Genomic DNA, 22152 nt, shown 5'->3' with positions numbered 1-22152 from the left:
TTGGTCAATATTCCAAATGCTGTTTACACTGGTAGTTACAATACTTCAAGCCTTATTCACATCTTAAGCTTTAATTCCCAGGTGTTGTTTCTTATTTTCCTCCTTATAAGCCTTTTCATATGGTTTTAACATTCTTTGATTCTGAAATCTTTTCATTGTCAGTTACACATTTAATGCACTTTGTGTTGGGTTTGTCTCAATGTCCATTACTTGACTATATGCATTTGTACTCATGTATTTACTGTTTATGATCTCCATTTCCCTATCCCACCACTTCTCCAATTATTTTCCTCAGTAATATTCCCAATAACATTAACTTCCTCATTAACATCTTTTTAAATGTATGTCTTTTTGTGCATGTACTCATTTGTAATGCATTAAATCCAAACACATTCTTTTTTTTGAATTTAGTATACTTATGCTTACAGTTATACATAGCAGGTCTTTTTCTCGACAGGTCTCCCACTAATATGTTTTTGCTCATTTGTAGCAATTAAATCCAAGGACATACTTTGCTTTGCATTTAGTATACTTAGGTTCACAATTATTCTTAGTGTGTCTTTTTCTCCATAAGTGTCATACTGACATGGTTTAAAATTGTATCTAGTGTACACCTTTCCCACACTGATAACAAATTTTAGCTTGCCTAGTCTAGTATAACATCCCTTTACCTTGACTGACAAATATCACTCTTAGAATATATCCCATTTGTGCATTTTTACATTTTAAAATACTCACGTGCTTCCCAACCACCAACTAAATGCCATGTGGTTCTAGTATTTTTCATCCCCTAATAGTCATAGTACTTGACTTAAAATATCTTAATTACTTCCCCAGGTGGTGGATCATTTCTAACCATAAATTAAATCTCCTTCTCTTAACTGCTGAAAAGATCTGACTTGTAATTTACCCTGAATGCCCGCAATAGTTTTGCCAGACATTGTGACTGATTTGTAAAGAAAATCATGATAAAAATCTGTACCTATATATATTATGGGATGGATGTCTTTACTTATCACTGCTAAGAATGTCAACACTTTTGTCCAGACATTGACTCTGTCTGGTATATTGTCTTTTAAATAATAGACATTATTTTTTGCAGAAAATAAAATATAAGGCTTATCACCTACAAACATGTATGACTTTGTTTTCCCAGAAGAAACTGTTACTCTCAGCATCTGTGCTGTAGTCTTCTGTGTCTTAGCACATGCAAATATACTGATAGCATCACTATGTGACCACTTTACTCTTTCCTTACACAACTTCACTGATAAACTGCTGCCATGGATATCCTCATTTTTGAGCATTTCACCACCAGCTTTCTCCGTAAGTTGGCTCACAGATGTCTCATACTTATTACAGCCATTTCCACTCAATATCGATGTTAAGACTTTCGTCTGCTCATACACCTATAATTTCAGTAAACTCCATCACTTACACCATTACCATCTTTTTCTCTTATCACAAGAACAGGAAAAGAATAAGGGCATATTTGAATTAGATGTTACTTAGCTAGTTAGTTAATTAGTTAGTTAGTTAGTTGTCTGTCTGTTTTTATTTGCAAAAGAAGAAGAAAAAGAAAGAAACAAACACAACATCACAGGTAGTCACCAGGCATGCAGCCCAGAAAAAGATGAATAAACCTAGCCCAAATTCCTAATTGCCCAGATTAAGTGACTTGCTCAGGGTCACATGGTAGGAAATGAAAGTTGAGATAATTAAATCCTGTACCACAGGAAGAAGCTCATTAACAATGCATAGCCTTAATCCCCTGAGCTAACTGCCAACTGCTGCCAGATACAAATGATAAATAATTAGAAATTATTTAGAAATTTCAAAGCAAACTTAACATTTCATCATAAGCTCTGTCCATATCATTGAGTTATATAATACTAATCCACACATTCTAGCCCACGTCTTCCATAATGCAAATAATGACTGAACTCTCCACCATGTTTTATAGGTAGTACTTTTTTATAAACCACAGTAAATCAAATTGATATATAATATAGACAATTATATTTTAAACTGAATAAACTATAACTTTTCTCTCAATCTAACTCAGTGTTATTGCTGTCTTCTGCATTACAGAAAATATACATTATGATATTGAGTTAATTACAAAAATGCATGCATTCATTTAAACATTTAGTAATTGTAGAACATTTGAACTTTTACAAGAAGACCCTTATGAGGAATCTGCCTGCAAAAACTACAGTATACAAATTTTTACAACTTTAATTTGATTATTTCCTGAGCTCCACCTTCCCATCTTACATTCACATATCTTCTTATACATCATTATACCAAACTCTTCATTCCATCACAATCTCCGAAGAAAAACACCTCTGTTTTATCTGTTATCAGCTTACTGTTCTCTTTTTATATATGCAGTTATATTATTCTAACTTTTCAAGTCTGAATTAAGCCGTTATATCCAGCATTCAAAATCTGTCCCATAAATTAATAATGTATTAATTCTTTGTTGACCAGGTTATTCCCACTAGGTTAGCTGCTTTCTTTTTATGGGAGAAATGAGAAGATATGTATACTACCAGGGGAAGTTTTGCCAGGGAATCTGGTAATTTCCCCTACTCATTAGAAGAGTGTTTTCTTCCAATCCTAGTGTACAGGTGGCTGGGAGAACAGCACTCCAGGAGATCCAAGATGACAGATAGCACAGAGTGGTGTTTGAGGCTGTATAGGATTCTGATGATCTATTTCACCATACTTTGTTTCATCAAAAATCAAATGTTCGGGGGCATGGCTAGGATGTAGACTGGTTGGCAGCATCTTTTCTCAGCTCTGCACTCAAAAGATATTTCTGACAGGAATTTTTAAAAACTAGATATTGTAGACAAACCTATTTTGTTGAATTACTTCTACTAATATCACCTGAAGTCTACAGTGCAAAAAATTTGGCTTTAAACATTATTTTTCCTGTCAAAAACAAGAAGGAATGTATCTGAATCTACTGAAAATGAGCTTTTCTAAGCATACCACACAGGACCAGATGATGAAAAAGGAGATACAGTCTTTATTAAATGCTATACAAGACTTGTCAGTGAAATTTGACAAAATGAATACCAAACTAGACACTTTTGAGGAGAGATCTACAAAACAAATACAGCAACTACAAGAAATAATGACGCAACAGAAGTCTCAAATAGCTGACATAGAGAGATCCTTAAATGATACTGAGGGCAGACTCTCAGAACAAGATCTTCAGCTACATTTTTATCACAACAAAATGCTTCATTACAAAATAAAATAGAGGATCTAGAGAACAGGTCCAGACGAAATAACCTTCGCATCTATGGGCTACCAGAGAAAACAGAGGGAGATAACATGGTGACTTTCCTTACTACCTGGTTACCAGAAGTTTTAAAATTGCCTGAAGCTCTTTCTTATGGAATTGAAAGAGCCCACAGATCCTTAAGAGCTGCTTCATCAACCATCAAATCAAAAAATCACCCGAGATCAATAATAGTAAATTTTTTTTCATCACAGGACAAGGAACTTATTTTAAAAACAGCATGGTCAACTTCTCCAGCTAAATACAAAGACAACATAATCAGATTTGATAATGATTATTCTGCTGGAGTTATAACTGCAAGAAAAGAATGTCTCCCTCTGATAAAGGAATTGAAAAAAAGACAACTTAAAGTCCACTTGCTGTTCCCTGCAAGAATAAAAATATTTTTTACTGAAGGTCCTAAAACATTTGACACTCTGCAAGCCACAGTTTTTATCTTTCAGCTAATAAAACATTGGAAATGTGGAAGAAATGGATTTCTCCCAATTTGGGGTTAAGCGTCACTTAGAAAAAAATGAATGGAGCACTGCTGGCAAGAAGAAGAAGAAACGATAAAAGACATATGAAAAACACAAACATTATTGTCTTCTATTTGCTCTGTAAGGCAAAAAAGTTCTTTGAAAGCATTCATGCTTTACACGTGTCAGTCTTTGAAACAATATAAATACAAGATAAGCAGGACATTTTATAACTAAAGGAAACAACCCTAAAAGAAAGCAAGGTAACATATCTTTCTCTATTACAGTGTAAATACTTACAGTCATGATTTTTCTAACTCTAAATGATGTTTAGATAGTTCATTTATAAATTACCTGCCTTTTACTGCTAGTATAGAATATGATGTATTTACACTGACATATTAATGTGGTGTGTTTAAATGAGCATGATTCCTTTTTATATTATTTACACTAAGCTGCATGAAATATCTAAACTGATGTATTTAATACACATAATAATATATAAAAACTGATAGTAATAACTGTCAAAAAGTGCCTTGAAAAGTAATTATCTATTCTTTGATGCTAAAAGTGCCTTTTGACTAACAAACAACTGTTTGGCTTGTATATCTGCCCTTAATGTTAAGAAAACTAATAGAAGTTTAATGAGCTGGTGTTCAGTTTAAAAAAAAGCCCTAAAAACGCCATTTACTTTGTTTTTGTCTTCCCGCCATGGTCATGAGCTGGGAACTCTTATTTTACCACCCCTGAATGAAGGTTCTTCAGTTAGAATCCATTACAGTGTGTTAAACCTTCTGACAGCACAAAATGAAAGTAAACAGTCATGAGTGATGTCAGCACTAAAACAAGACAGTATAGGGTGTGGTGTCAGCTCCTAAGCTACTTAAAGTAACCAGCACACTATTTATGAGATGGCAAAGTGCTTTTACAGTTTTAACAAATATTAAAAGTACACTGAAGTACCTAATGAATTTAGAAGGTATCAACACATACATGACATTTTATTATATTGTAATATTTGTTATTCATTTTGAATTGTACACATAAACAGCACACAAAGCTTAAAAAGAAGTATATCACTTGGAAGAAACTGTATGAATAGTTAATACATACAGACTTTACTATAATCTTTTCTGATAAGATCACCCATGTAAATTACTATAATTAAACTTAATTTTATAAAAATGTAATATATTTAAGTCCTTGACTGGAACTATATAACATATTTGTAAACACACTGCAGCTAGTGTACTCAACCTTAAGGATAGTAAGTCAATTAAGGTTCATGAATGTAGCTATGTGTTATTAGGCATTTTAAGGGTAAAAAGGAGTTGCTGTTTAATTATCAAGATACTCTGTAAATATTAAATTGTTCAAGTAGTACAATCATTAAGCAGTAATGAGCAAGAAAAAATCTCAGTCTTGCTTATGATATTGTTATATATATGTATAGGAAAGAACTGCTGAATTATAAGTATGCTTTTATTAAAGGCAAGTTATATTAATATTGAACATCCTCACTGAAAATGAATGGTTGTGTAGAGACACAGTAACTCCCATTATATAACCAAGGCTAAAGAGATTGTCTTGTATGTCTAAATTGATCAGCCTTGAACCTTAGATTGCAAATAGACATGCAACATACTTTTACTTATAATACTGAATATATATTATATAACATCACAAACGCTAAAGCCATTGTCAGCTACATCTCATATCAATCAGCATTAAAATATGATTTGAATAGCATAGGCATTTACTAACATATTGCTGTTGGTACCTGATATGCATATAAGTAACAGGTCTAATTTCTGTCCATGAAAGTAAATACCAGGCTGTGTGCATTTGTTAATTATGAAACAAGAGCGTGCTATCTATTCTTTTTAATATCCTATAGGTATGTACTTGTTAGAGACACACACATGCTGCAAAGCTGCTAGTTATTGCATATTCATTAGTATATTTCTGACTGCAGTGTTGTAAATATATGGTGTGGACCACTTGAGTTGAGAATATGTCTCTATATTGGGCATGTTTTCTGTTTGAACGTTGTATATTATCTATAATATGATATGGAGTACCCTCACTAAATTCAAAGAAGCCACAATAGAAACAAATATTTATTAAAAATGGAGAATAGAAGGATGAAGAGAAAAATGAAGGAAAATGGTTGATGGTCATATAAGGTTATCTTTTCCTGTGTATGTAGAAGAGTTGACAGTAATAAGTACCAAACAATTGTGTTATAGCATATTTAAAGCCTACTTTGGTTCTCATATTTTCCAACCTTACAGTTATAACACTGCAGATAAATCCTGTAATATCATAAGGAGTATGAGTTGCTATTTGACATATGACATATGTGGTACACTAGCGATGAAATATGCCAGTGGCACTAATAAATATATAGGAATTGCTAAGAAATATAGTCTTAAACTATATAATACCAATGCCAAAAACAAATTAGTAGCATTCATACCACTAAAATATGACTTTTTGGATTAAAAGAAAACTATAAGATTACTGATAAATGACAATACAAATGTAACGTTATATTCATTGTTACAGATACTTTCTGATTTAATCAACTTGTGGCATGGTTAACTGATGCATAAAATGCTTAACATTTTTTTTTTTTTTTTTTTTATGTATGTATGCATATATGTGTGTATGTATGTATGTGTGTATATATATATATATATATATATATATATATATATATATATATATATATATATATATATATATATATGTGTGTGTATGTGTATGTATGTATATGTATATATATGTATATATATATATATATATATATATATATATATATATATATATATATATATAGGTAGACCATTACAATAAATTTGATACCTATGAATGCCACTCACACTATAAGGGAGATAGACAGCAAGCATATTATTTTTAAGATGCATAACTGTTATTGCTACACAAATGATATATTAAAATAAAAGATTTTCCTTTACAATTTAAACAAAACCAAATAGTTAAGTATTAAATCTATGTATAGTTGTGTTGCCTTAGTGTTTTATAAAATATTAAAAATAAAGACTGTATTTAAGTAATCTGTAAAGACAGATACATGTATACTTAAAAGATGTATAAGATGCTTTTCATTATAAAACTACCATATGGCAGGGCTGGGGGAGGATGCTGAAATGCAGACTTAGAGAGATCGCTTGAATGATTAGATCATTCAAGGATGAGATGTTTTTTCTCATGGAGGGGTTTGGTGATTGTTTATCTTATATTGTTCTCAGTTATGATCTTGTAATTTACTTTTATTGGGTGTCTATAATCCATTGTAATACTGTTGGAAGAAGAAAGAACAAGTCCTTCTCTTCATGTACACACATCTACACATTGTTACGAGTATATGAATATGGATAAAAGCAAAGCTAATATAAATCCAATTGCAAAATGTATATCTCTTAATGTAAATGGTTTAAATAATAGCTGCAAAAGGGGAAGTCTTTATAGATATTTAAAGCTATGTGACGCACAACTAGTATTTTTACAGGAAACACACCTTACACAGGAAGACATAAATAAAATAAACAATAAAAATTATACAATACTAGTAAGTTCCACCTATTTATTGGATACCAGGACTAGGTGTTAGAGTGGCCAAACAACACTTAGAAGACATTGTACAATATACCAAAGGCAATTTAATCATAGCTGGAGATTTCAATTGCATTATAAAAGAAACTGACACAAATACTAAAACTACACGTAAGAGATCACCTTTAACAAAGTTGTTATCTGAGTTTGTTGAAACTTTTAATATAGTTGACATAAATGAGTATGCTATCCCAGATTCACTATTCTTTATACATTTTTCTCATAGACATAATACATACTCTAGAATAGATAGAGTGTACATAACAAAGGATTTAACCTCTAAATTAAATAAAGTCAAGACAATTTCATGTCCATTTTCGGACCATAACGTTTGAGATAGACTTATGTTTCAAGAGAAGGATATCAGTAACAAGAATACCATCTTACATAACAAATCTCAAAGATTTTAAGGAATTTTATATTAAAGAGACGCAAACATTCCTAGATATCAATCTTACAAAAGATGTATCTGAAATATATATATGGGATGCATTGAAAGCATACCTATATGGAAGAGTGGTGGGATGGTATAAAAATAAACAAAAACAGTGGAATAAGGAATTAATGGAATTACAGTCAAAAGTAGATAATTTAAAGCTTGATATTCAAAATGGAAACACCAACTTAATAAAAGAACTAGAATATACTAATAAAAAATACTCAGAGACGCTACACCACAAAACAATGATCAACTTAGAAAAAATTAAACTATGTTACTATTCAATGAATCCTAAAAAACAACGAAGAATAGCAAATAGGACTAAAAAGATTATTAAAACAAATCAAATCAAGGAAATACATAATATAGAAACCAAAAAGAAAGTATCTGATTTAGAAGGAATACTAGAAGCTTTTAGGCTATTTTTTCATAAACTTAATAATCAAAATGAGAAAACAGAAACACATTCAGCATTGAAAGATTTTCTCAAAAACAATGTTAAAGTTAGGTTATTAGAGGAGCAGGTACAACTAATAGATAAACAAATAACAATGACAGAACTTAAAGCTGAAGTAAATAAGCTAAAATTAAACAAAGCTCCAGGTATAGATAATATCACCCCAGAAATGTTTAAATTACTATCAAATGAGACTTTGCTGTTGTTATTGAATGTCTTTACATCAGTTAAAAATGGTAAAGACATTCCTCCTTCTTGGAAGTACACATTAATATCACCAATTCTGAAACAAAATAAAGATCCCAGTGAATGTTCATCATACAGACCCATTTCACTTCTTAATATAGATTATAAAATTTTTATGGCAATACATGCTGCTCGAATAAAACAATTACTACCACTTTTGATAGAGGAGGATCAAACAGGTTTTATAAAAGATAGGAACACTTATGACAACATTAAAATAATTCTTTCCTTAATTGATTATATAAATGTCACAAAAAACAAAATGAATGTTATTAGCTTAGACATAAATAACGCATTTGATTCAGTGAACTGGGATTATCTGTGGTTAGTTTTAGAAGAATATGGCTTCTCAAACAACTTCACTTTGTTAATAAAATCATTATATGAAGAATCATTGGCTTATATAAAACTGGGATCTTGTCTGTCTAAATCTATTAAAATAACTAAGGGCACAAAACAAGGCTGCCCTCTTTCTCCGTTATTGTTTGTGCTAGTCATTGAACCCTTAGCAAATAATATACGTATGGATAAAAATATTGAAGGAATACAACTAGACAACAGCCTAGAGCTTAAAATTCAACTTTTTGCTGATGATATTTTAATTACCTTAAAAAATAATAATAGCAGTTTAAAAGCATTATGGGACTCCATTCAAAACTTTCAAAACTTTTCAAGTCTTAAATTTAATGAGAACAAAACAAATGTATTGCTTATAAATACTAATAAAAAAGATCTAAATAAAAATACCATAAATATATCTCTACCGATAATATAATTAAATACTTGGGAATTATAATAACTAACAACCTAGATACTACAATTGAAACAAATTATAAAGAGACCTTAAATAATATTAAAAATCTAATACAAAGATGGAATAAATTCTTCTTTTCAGTGGAAGAAAGGCTTTATATAATTAAAATGATCATATTTCCAAAAATTCTTTATGTCATACAAGCTTGTTCTTTGCCACCAGCTAAATCGCACCTAAAACAATTAAATGATTTAATGGTAAGATTCCTATGGTATCCAAAAAAACCAAGGATAGCTATGAAGTATCATCTAGATGATTGGGATATAGGTGGCATAGGTTTAACAGACATAGAAATATATTTGCATTCATCCATTATTAAAACAATATCATTATGGCTAAATACAAAATATACATCAAAATGGAAGCTAGTCCATAAGAGAATCTGGTTAAAATCAGGATTTGTAGTAGCAAATAAGTATACAGATTTCATACCAAACAATTTTCTATGGCTGATGAAGGAATATATGATGATACATAAGAATAAAAATATAAGTTCCAAATACATTACTTATACATTAAAAATTTTCCAAAATTTTATTAATAGCAATCCTGATATTAAAGCATGGTCATTTCTTTTATATCCAGTAGCGTACACACAAGGTAATATAATAACATTTAATATGGAAGTAGTCAACATGCTTAAAGAAAAGGGATTAATATATTGGCATCAATTGCTAAACTCTGGAAAACCTCTGACAATAGACCAGATTAAACAGAAATTAAATATGGAAGATAGTTCGTGGTTACATGTACAAGAATTAAGACAGTATATATTAAGCAAACAAGAAACAATGTAACCATCAATAAGACAAAATGTTCCTAACCTTATAGAACATATAATATTACTAACGAATCAACCCATTACTGGAAAGGGATACTTATCATCTATTTATAAATCAAACAAAAAAATAAAAATGCATAATAATGACAAAATATGGAATTATTATAGATCAGTTAATGGACATGTGCCACATGACAGAGATAAAAAACTAATTCTTCTCTCTCCAATGCAGACATCACTTTCATTACATTGGAGACTTTTTACATGGCAATTCATACACAGATCTTATGTAACCCCTCATAAAATGGAACTTATGTTTAAGAAAAATATTGGCTGCTGGAGATGTGATTTATCAATAAAAGCAGACTGGCAACATATGTTCTATGAATGCCATTTGATTAAACCATATTGGGATAAAATAAATTATTTTCTGCAAATGGTATTCAATGATAAATTCCAGATTTCCAAATCTATTATTTTGTTTAATGCACCTGTACCCGATTGTGTGCCAAGAACAAAATATGTAATCTTATGGATTCTCATGAATATGGTGTCAGCAGTATTGCAATTGGAAATGAACACTATTAAAGGAAGAACTGAAAGAACTATATCATTATACGTAGCATGGCAAAAAGTAACTGAAATACTGGAGAATAATGACTGCAGCAGATTATAATCAGGAAACAATTGTATAGAAAGTCAATTATATGTCAACAATAGACACCCTTGTAAATACTTTATTTTGGTTTTAATGTTTGATATCTGTTTAGAGGTTTTAGCCTACCTTTTAAAATAATTTGTAAATACTTCATTGTCATAAATAACCTGCATTCATGTTTTCTTGTTTTTGGAAATGAATAAAAATATTTAAAAAAAAAAAAATCAAATGTTCAAAACAACAATGGATGTTTTATTACAACCCTCGAGTCTGGAGGGCTGTAGGATGACATTTTGGGTGAATTGTTTTTGCAGAGAGAGCTGAAGAGTGGACAAGATGTTTCATCGAGGTGAAACTATGGTCAAAATCCAATCAGGAGAATCAGAAGCCATTTTAAAAGAAGAATGCCAGAAAAAGAAATCATATGCCAAGACTGTTAAGGAATCTGCAGGGAAAATGATAGGGGATGAACAGAGGAAAGTAAATGTTAAGAACCAAAGGAAATTCATGGTGAGAATTCAGAACAAGGAAGAGACAATGGACAGGTATGATATTTGGGATAATTGAATGTTCCCACTGGAAGTGAAGGCTCATGAGGTAAGAACTTTTATTTTTATTAATAAAGAGACGTTTTATGACATTATTTTGAGACTGGTACTGTTCTGGAAAGTTTTGGGGGGAGTATGAGTATAAAAAGAACTGTAATCTATGGAACTCTTATGTGGTTAAAGAATTTCACAGAAAAACAAGACAAAAAAAATCATGTTCAATTCTGAACTGAAGTTAAAAGAGAGACTTTAAAGAGACATTTAAGCAAACTTTATAAACAAGGTATAGACATTAGCAAAGTGTATGATAACATAGGATTATGGAATACTGAAAATGATTAAAGAAAAATTTGTTCATATCCCTAGTATGGTAAATGTAGAAGGTAACAGGGGTGTAGTAGAATATTAGGACAACCTAAAACATTTTTTTCCTGTGGAAAAGATGATCATTTGATAAATAACTATGATACAAAGAAATGCTATATTTCTGAGGAAACAGGTCATGATGTAAAAAGGTGTGAATTGAAATGCTGTAAATAATACAAAACTGTGTATTCTTGAATGGATTGTAATATAGAGAAGAAACAGTCCCAATAAAATATAAATAGGAAGTAGGGAAGCAAGATCATAGTAAAAATAAAGGTAAGTATAATATAAAAAATGAAAGAGAATGTATTATAGAAGAAGGATCTGAAATAAGTGATGATGAAGATATAAACTGGAAAATAGTCAAAGGTAAAAATAATTCAATTGGCAAAAGAATAAGATACAGAAAAAAAGTTTAAATGGATAAATATAAAAGAGAAAAAGAAAGGGAATGCATAATACATATGAGATAAATACTCAAAATGTATATCATTTCTGGTAAGCTGCAACATAGACATAATAACAATTTTAGATTTCATTCAGTGAATGTAAATAGTATTATAATTTAAGCAGAAGAATAGGCATCCCAAATTGGTGTAGTAAGTATGACATTGATATAATAATATTGGAAGATGCAAGATTTTTGACACAAGAAGGGTGATTACAAACAAAGAAACTTTGGGGAGGAGATACAGTATGCAACCTAGGAAAAGAACTCTGTTCTGGCGTACTTGTACTTTGTAGGAAGTCAGTGAAAATATTGAATATAGCAATATTAATGACTGGAAGATTAACTACTGTAGATATCAAATGGCATAATCAGATATATAGAATTATAGCACTGTATCTATGTTACAAGCAAAGAAAGGGAACATTTATTTCATAAAATTCTGCATTATGTATTAATATGATTATAATATTAATGGGAGATTTTAACTATGATTTGAGAGGAAAAAAGAAGAACAGAGGAAATGATGTTAAGAACTTTTTTGAAGTTATAAAATGTGACAATTTAAAGATTTGGAATAATAATTTTTAAAAATGTGAACCAAACCGAGAAATAAAATGATAGAATGGTCAAGTCAAGTAGGTAACTACTAAAATGAACTTTATTTGTAAAACAAATAAGCCAAAAAAACTAAGATTACTGGTTAAAAGCACATAAAAAAGTCAAATAACTCCTTTAATCTCCATATAGAAAACTTCTTCAGATCAAGAAGTTTTCTATATAAAGACAAAAGCACTTTTTGGACTATGAGATGCCTATAATATAGCAGGTGATGCAATGCCAAGCACCAGATAAGTACTATGAGATTACAATGGAGTGTGCATCGGGCCTCCATGGGTTAATTTCACTGCAGGGAAATATTCTTGCACTATTAAGAATGTTAAGACTAATTCATATATGAGAGGAAGTGTTATGCAATCCATGTCAGGTGCATCCTTATAGTGCTTCAGTGTAGCCATATGTCTCTAAGATAATATTTAATAGTGTAGCTCAAGTGTCTCCTTGTTGTTTACCTTCCAAAAAATGCCCTTAGATTTGTACTATTTAAGCTGAGATAGTAATTGGACAACTAGATTTTCACAGCCAAGGAAGAAACCCCGAGTTACTGTAAAATCACAGATGGGCTCTGATTTGACTAGTAATGACACAGGTCTTTTTGTTCTGCAGTATTTTGCAGTTTCCAACAAAAGGCTGGCTGCTATTAAGTACACTGAGAACAAATAGCGTGGATGAAGATCACTCACTCACATCCATTTTACTCATGGTGTCCCACTGATCATACAGGACATAAGTTAGCATTTATAGCCTACTCTTTGCAACTTAATGTGATGGGAAATAATGACTGCATCAGTAACTAATTGTTTAAATACAATTAAAAGCAGAGTGCATGTGACTTGGGTCTTGCTCATAATTCTTTAGAATATGACCTTCTATTTTAACTAGTGCTAATTTGATTTTTATTATTTCTCTGAATCCTTTCTACATTGCCAGCTGCCAAGGCAAATCGTTTGAAGTCATTTCTAATCAGTTTATACACCATATTCTGTAAGTTTTTGGTAAGTTGACCCTGGACAGAGACTGGGAGTATCACATAACTACAATCATCCATTTCTCTATCCATCAATCCATCCATTTTCTATATTGCTTATCTTAGAGAGAGTCATGGTGCTAGCAAGCTGAGTAAGGCACATAAGTCTTCTGTAACCTCAGCAACAGTCTCCAGAACATCCTGGGCTGTCCCCAAGCTAGCTGAGGGTTAGAATCTCTTTAGTTCATCCTTGTCCTTTTCCAGGGCCTTCTCCTAGGGTGGCTGTGCTAATGGTAGCTCCCACAGAAGGGAATCAAATGCCATCCCTTCTAGCTTTCAAAAATCGCCTCAACTAGCTCCTCTTAATCTGGTGGAGCAGTGGATCTACCCACAGATCTTTCTAAAACAATGAACTCCTTGGGGGTCCTGGAGAATCAGCTTAGCAAACCTACATTTTTTACTAAATACCAAAGTTCTGAGCATAGGTGCTGATAAGGACATGGACTGACCACGCTTATTTGCAAAGGCACAGCAGTTGCTAATTTCTAAATGACAGGAAAGACACTTTCAGTGAAAGGTATTTTTGCAGTGATATACAAAGGCAGAAATAAGTTTGCAGCTGACACTGGACATACCTATGTGGCAGAGCATCACTCTCAGGAAGACAGTCATTGAGTCTTTGAAGCATCTAAATGTTTCTGTCTTAGGTATTATTTTGAGGTAGAATATGGTTAAGTCAGTTAAGTAATTATCTTTATCTTTGAGAGCAGCAGAGGTCATGTATGGGCCAGATTTTGCAGACAGCCAAAACAAAAGACAAAGGCATTGGTTATATAATGTGGGACTGTGGGAAGAATGTTGTTCCCCCATGAATGATACAGCTATGCTAAACTTATTTTTCTACAGTCCAAAAAGTTAGTGGATTTTATTTTTATTTCATCTTTTTTATTTATCCTTTTATTCACCAAGTTAGTACCACTAAGTTAATAGCCTCTTTTTAGTGGAAACCCAAGGTAATATTTGTAATACTAGGGAAAATTTGGCCAATTCACCAGGGAACTTCTCCTATGATTTGGAGGAGAAGAAATGAAGCACTTTCTGGGGCTGCTAGGTGGTGCCAGAGGGCTGCTTCTGCATTTCCAGTAATTCCAAGATGGAGAAAAATACAGCAGAGACAGAGAGAGAAGCAGAAGAAAACTTACTGAAGGATGGAGAAGGAGATGAAATAACTATCACAGATTTGGAAATTGGAGGACCAGGGATACAAGTGCAGGAAGATTTGATGAACCAGGAAGAGCTAAAGGTAAAGAGGAAGTGCAATAGAGTGGAATGGTGGACAGAGATTATTACAAGAGGAAGAAAATGAGAGGTTGGAAACACAAGCAATAACTGGTAAAGGGAAAATACTGGAGGTATTCTTGGCTAGTATAGTAGCCAGTTTTAAGGGTTTACCTCCACAACAGGAGATAAAAATATGCAGTTTGTCAACAGCCATAGAGGGCATTTAGTGGCAATTACCTCTGGAAATGTTTGAGGTTCACAAAAAGTACTATAGAATCATCAGACAACCTATGTAGGAGATTCTATAGGAATGAGAAGTGTACTAATTGGTTCTCTGACAGAGTAGGTAATGCACGGAACAGACTACCAAATTACATTAAAGCAAGTACTAGTTTAGATATTTTTAAAAACAGACTGGATTCTTATTATGGGAACAAGTGTTTTGGTATATTGGCAAGCTAGAAGGGCATTAATGCCTGTGCTTGAAATATTTGTATGTATGTATGTATACAGAAAACAATCAATGGTAAGAATTAAAAGTAAAAATAATAGTAGGTTGAACAAGTATGACATTATGGATAGTATTACTGTGCCACTATCATTTGATATTAAAGACATGTTGTTTGTCTTTTCAGCTTTTCCCGGTTAGGGGTCACCACAGCAGAACTCCAGTCCGCTAATGATTGGCAGTAGATTTTTATGGTGCTGAGTTGCCAGCTTGACGTCCAACCTTCAGCGAAGGTACGCCCATTCACGCATATCTTTTGGAGGCCACTCGACTGCGGGGAGGACATGCAGACTCCACACAGAAGGCACACCAGCCGAAAATCGAACAGGAGAACCTCTTGCTGTGAAGCAACAATGCTACTGCTGTACCACTGTGGCTTCTTTTGTTTGGAAGCTGAACCTTTTTGTGAAGTGAAATTTGCAAGCTTTAATCTGCTAGAAAACTTCATGACTGAGACTGCAGTAGCACCATTTTTGTTTCAGAGCTTGAGACTACAACTAAAAAAGAAACTAAATGCACAATTTAGGACATCAGAAATGGATGAACACCAGTTAAAACTTTTTTTTGTTACTATGTAGTAAAGTACATGAGGTTTAGAAAAATATGTAATGAAATTAATATATGGACTGGAGGTTATGAATTTTGGGTAACAATGGATGGTAAGGATGAAAAATTCAACATATTTTAAACACAACTGTGAATGGTAAGAGATGATTTGTTAGGTACTGGGGCCACCCTAAAGCATGTTATTTCTGTGGAGTTGAAAAATCAGTTAGTACAAAACTGTAGCAAATTGAATTGTGGCCAGTGTTTGGAGAGGAAAATGTAAGACTCCTTGCAGAAAATGTAAACAATTTAGACACTTCTGGTTTAACTTTTCCATGTTAAAAAGGAAGGAGTAGATGAAAAGGAAAGCTCAAATGAAAGATAAACCATAAAAATATTACTACAGATGATGTTCAAAGAAAAGGTGGTAAGGGGAATAGGATATTGAAGAAAGGTTAAACAATGAAGAGGTGGTTAGAGAAATAATAGTTCAAAGCAAGGTTATTAATATGCAGGAAGAGAAAATGTTTTCAATTTTAGAAAGTGAAGAGGAAGAAAAGGAAGAAATACTGAGAAGAGAAGAGCAAGATAGTAAAAAATCAACTAGTGGAAGACTTATGAGAAGGAAAAGAAAAATAAGACCTATAAATAAAACACTTACAAAAAAGAAAAGGGTGATAAAGGAATTTTATCATTCAATGTGAATGATATTAGATGTTAGGTGGTAGTGGAATGGTGTAAAAGATAACCACGGATGTTTGTTGCTTGCTAAATATCAGATGTAACAAATTGGGTAAAAGGAAAAGAATATAGGCCATATGTCAGGGAAAATTGGTTGGAAATGAGACATGTTTTGGAACACGAGTTCTTATAAAAATGAAGAAATAAGAATTCTTATTGTTATCCTATTCTTATTACATAGGCTGGGGTTGGTATAATGGTTAAGGTGTTTACCTCACAGACACAAGGTACAGGGTTTGATTCTCACCTTTGAATGTGAAATTGGCTTGGCTTAAATGACCCACAAAGGCAGTTCACCTATTAATTACCTATGAACATATTCTAGATGTACCAATAGTAGTACCAGGAAGGCAATGATATGTTATATGTGAATGAGACAGAAATGTATAGAAACAGTAGTGATTTATGCCTATACTGAAATTACAGAGAGAAAAAACTGTTTGAAAAAATTTTAAAAATGTGTTAGTAGGAGATCTTAAGTACAAATGGAGGAATGAAAGAAAGAAAATAACATAGGTTATTAATATGTTAAGTGAAATAATATAAAATGTGGATATTTACAATTAGAAAAGAATAGAGAATGGACATAATAAGGGAAAATTTGAAAACCGAAATAGTTTAAAGATGTGAAAGAAATAGCAGGAGGGGCAAAGATAGCAGAGTTTTTAGATCATATCCCAGTATGGGCTGGTATAGAGGAAAACAGTAAAATAATAATGGAGGGAAAAGACATATAGATATTAACTGCAGAGTTTAAAAAGGAAGAAGAAATGATAAGAGAGATAGAAACATTATGGAAGGATATTATGACAATGAAAATGGACACTGTGGTGGTTAATGTATAAACAGACATATAAAATATATTCAGAAGTGGAAAGAAGAATAACAAAAGAAATAAGATGAAATATAAAGACATTTAACACATTTATAACAAAGAGATAGAACAATGAATTGACAAAATAAGGGAAATAGAGCAATATGTTTATGAGAAGAACAGAGAAATCCTAAAGATGATGTTACAAAAGTGATGATTTTTTTTCTGAAAGGAAAGAAAGAAGAGATTCCCATTTTTTAGGAAAATAAGTAAAAATTAGAGAAGGAAGGATACATGCTGTCTTAGATGGCAAAAGAGTAATAAACTACAAAGAAAAAGCTTGCATGGAGGTGGTAGAGAATTTTGTAGAGGAAATGAAGGGACAAAAAGAATGGAAAGTGAAACTGTGAAAAATTAAATATTTTTTATAAAATTATATAACAATGAAAGAAATGGTGAATATGATAAAAGAAGATAAGAATGAATCATCAACACAATTGGATGGTATAAGTTATGAGTATTATAAGGAAATGAATAAAGATAAAATAGACTTTTGTAACTATTAAATGAATGGATGAAAGAAGGTTTAATGAAATACATGTATGGTGGAGTGATAAAATGTATATGGAAAAAGAATGAAAGATAAGATATAAAAAACAGAGGCCTATAACTAATGAACATTGGCTATAAAATATTTATGAAAATACTGCAAATAAGAATGGAGAAAGAATTGGCTGAGGTAGTAGAAGAAGAGATTGATAGTGTAAAAGGAAGATGTAAAACAAAATGTTAATTATAGTGAAAGTAGTAGTAGAAATGATACTGAAAGGATACAAATAAGACTGATAGCATCTGATGTAACAAAAGCCTTTGGTAAAGTGAGCCATCAAGAAATGTGGCAGATTTTAGAGGCATATGTCATAGGAGAAAATATATTAATGTAATAATGAAATGTTATGAAAAGTCATGGGTACAAGTTATGATGAATGGACAGATGGGGAAAGTATTATAAGAGAAGTAAAACATGAGTATGTGCTTATTTGTATTAGTAATGAATGTAGTAGTATATATGCATGAAATGATTGAGGCAAGATGTGAGATGGAAGGAAACATCATACGTATAATACATGCAAATAATTTAATTTTAATAAAAAAACCTAGGTATGGCTAAGTGAGGTTGTAATAAAGATCAAAATGCTGTTAAAAAAACAGACTGCAGTTAAGCAAAATGAAATGTAAGGGTTGTGATGAGATAAAAAATAAATGGAATATATTTCACAAAAAAAGAAATTATAATTTTGGGAGTGACATTTGGTGAGTATAAAAGTATAATAAATCAATGGAGAGCGATACTGAAACAAATAAAAATATTGGCTTGTTGGATACATTTTTATCATTTCAGAAAAAGCATACATGTTGAATACTTATGTATTGGGAAAATAGCATATTTTGGAAAATATAAACATTTCCAACTCAAATAGAAAAAGAGTTGTTAGATATTTTTTAGCATCATTTGAGGCTCAAGGCTGAATCCAGTGAGAAGAGTAATAATTTATAATAAAAAAATAAGAAATTGGTTTGAATCCAATGGTGCATTTAATATTTATGCATTTATTGTGAGTAATGAGAAAGATAAAAGAAAGACAAAGTAAATGACAGGTAAGATGTTATATGAAAAAAATCTGAAAATGCGTAGGAAGAAAATATGGGGAAAAGGAAGGAAAAAAGGACAGGATGGAAGAAAAATAATTTGAGAATAAAATTAGACTGTGGAATTTAAAGTATGTGAGGTTAATTGGAAAAAAAGAAAGGAACAATATATTTTCAGAAACATTCTTTAGTGTGCCCATGGAATGAATTAAATGAAGATGAAAAAAAAAATCAATAAAAGGCAGAAGAAAAAAGTATGAAAATATTTATGAAGCAGATTATTTTTTATGGAGAATAGTATTAGATAAGATACTGGTGAATTATGTAATATAAGGTGATGCAGGAAAGAAAATGTGTACTGTTGTGGAGAAAATAGGAAGAACATTGTTTTTTATGACTGTAAATGTTGATAAAGCACCCCTACTCTTTTTTAATTGGAGTTATCACCAATTCAAACAGATTGGACCTTGGTTTAAATTTTCATTCAAATAGCAATGCACTCAAAGGACAGTGTGGTGTTAGCAGGGCATCCTCCTTCTAACACTGCACTGCAGTGTCAGCCATCTGAAAATGAATCAAGCAGGAGAAGCCTACTGAGTGTTTGGCACCAAAGATGTGTATGCTCCCTGTTGAGCCACTGACATGGGTTATGCTTTACAACAGTTTAAGGTTAGGAAGGTTGCTTTTCATGAGACAATATACTTTTTGAATTAAGACACCACTTTCAGGTTTTGCAGCCATCTATATGAACATGCACATTTAGTTTTTGCAAAACATTTGTTTTCTGATTGCTTTGATTTCATTTGGTCCTATTTTCCATTTAGATTCTTGATTTCTGGTTTTAGCCATGGGTTTTGTCTCTCCGTACTCAACTGTGTTGCAAGGAACTTATAGATGAAAATCTTCCCTAACCCTGCTAGCTCTGAATCACAGGACATGATCTACAACAGCAGGTAGGATGCAGAAAGCAGAACAGAAAACATTGCACAAACAGAAAACATTGCACAAACAGAATTCATGCTATCTGTACAGAATGTAATGTGAACCCTTACAGGATGAAGTCTAGGAAATATCTGTTACAATTATTATGCCAGTGACCAAAAGTAGTTCAATGGCCACTGATGCACTACCCATAATTTTAGCATATTTTATTTGACTTGCTCATATTTGGTGTGATTCAATTTATTGTACAGCTGTTGTCTCTTTCTGAGTCTTCTTCAATAAATAATGTAATAAACATGTCTGAAATAACCTAGGTAAGAGAAGATTTAAGACAAGGTTTCTCATTTCATGCATGGGTCCCCAAATGAGTGATTATTTTGTAACACTGTCCAGTAAATACTTGGTCTGAAGGCAAACCCAAGAAATGTTTCCTTATTTTTGAAACTTTAACTTTACTTAACCTTACTACATATATGATTTCACAACATTAAGCTTGTTATAAAGTAAGAAAACTTACCAAAATGGATTTACTTATGAAGCACTTCTCTTCTTTTCACAAGATAAACAAAACTAAGGAATAGTTTATTGATACCATCTAGAGTAAATACAGCTAAAGTCTTTCTCTGTCAATAACATCAAGATGTGCTGGAAAGCAGATAGTGCTGCACTAAAGGTTATTTTGAAGTAAACAGTAACAGCTATACTGTTATTGTTTACCGAGTCATTATAGTCAGAGAAGGTATATCCAGAAAGCTACATCTGGCTATCGCAAATTTTTCACTTCGGCCAAATTTCATAACGGTTTAAACATTTTAGCAGTTAAACTCTAGCCTGCCATAAAATTGTGAAGATCAGTTTATCAAAAATATTCCATCTAGTTAATTTCAACAAGGAAGAACTCTTGCAAATGATCCACCCACCAACTTCATCATAGGTAACAGATATACTTCCAGTTGGCTGGCAGGGCTAAGATGAGCATTTCTGGAGAGGAGAATAAATCTTTGAAATGCTATGTGGCTGGTGGGCAGTCATCAGTGGATGACCGATATATGTCTCTGGTAGGAAACAAAGCTATAATTCAGCAGGCAAAAGCTAACAAGAGAATTGTTAGGCCAGAAAAATAAAAAAATTGTGATAACTAGACTTAGCCTTAGCAAATGTTCATAGCTAGTTCCTTGGTAAAAATAGAAACTTGACAAATAAGCTATTTATTACAATATAAGCGATCAGTATAGTACAGCAAGATGGTATAGCAACCACTAGCTTAGCTGACAAGCTGCAAACAGATTAAACTGAAAACAGCAGTACAAGTAACTTACCAGCAATAATCCTAAATGCAAGTTTAGAAATAGAAAAACAAAACAAGCACTCTGACTGGCTATAAGCAAAGAAATGTACCATAAATATTATGTGCTATTGCTAACTAGAAAAAAGGAGCAAGCAACTCAGAGAAATTATGTAGTGAAAGGAACATTTGAAAAATTAACAGCTATCATATTAGAAACAGTGATGTTTACATCAGTTGTTCATATTCAGACAAAACATGTGTACACACACACACACACACACACACACACGCACACGCACACGCACACGCACACGCACACACACACACACACACACACACACACACACACACACACACACACACACACACACGCACACACACACGCACACACACACACACAAACAACCTCCCACAGAAATGCATGTACACTCACATGCACACATAAACAATGCACAATCATACACACAAGCATGAATATGGGTGTGTGTACACAGACACACTAATGCACACCAATCATACACACATATAAACACACACAGGTAGTAATTGCATTTTAAGACTATAACAAAAAGTTTTGATTCTTAACGCAATGCAATATTTCATACCCATTGATAACACAAATAC

Source organism: Protopterus annectens, chromosome 16.part0 (genome assembly GCF_019279795.1).
Source record: "Protopterus annectens isolate FY-2018-M chromosome 16.part0, PAN1.0, whole genome shotgun sequence".
Taxonomy (NCBI): Eukaryota; Metazoa; Chordata; order Ceratodontiformes; family Protopteridae; genus Protopterus; species Protopterus annectens.
This window is presented reverse-complemented; position numbering follows the sequence as displayed.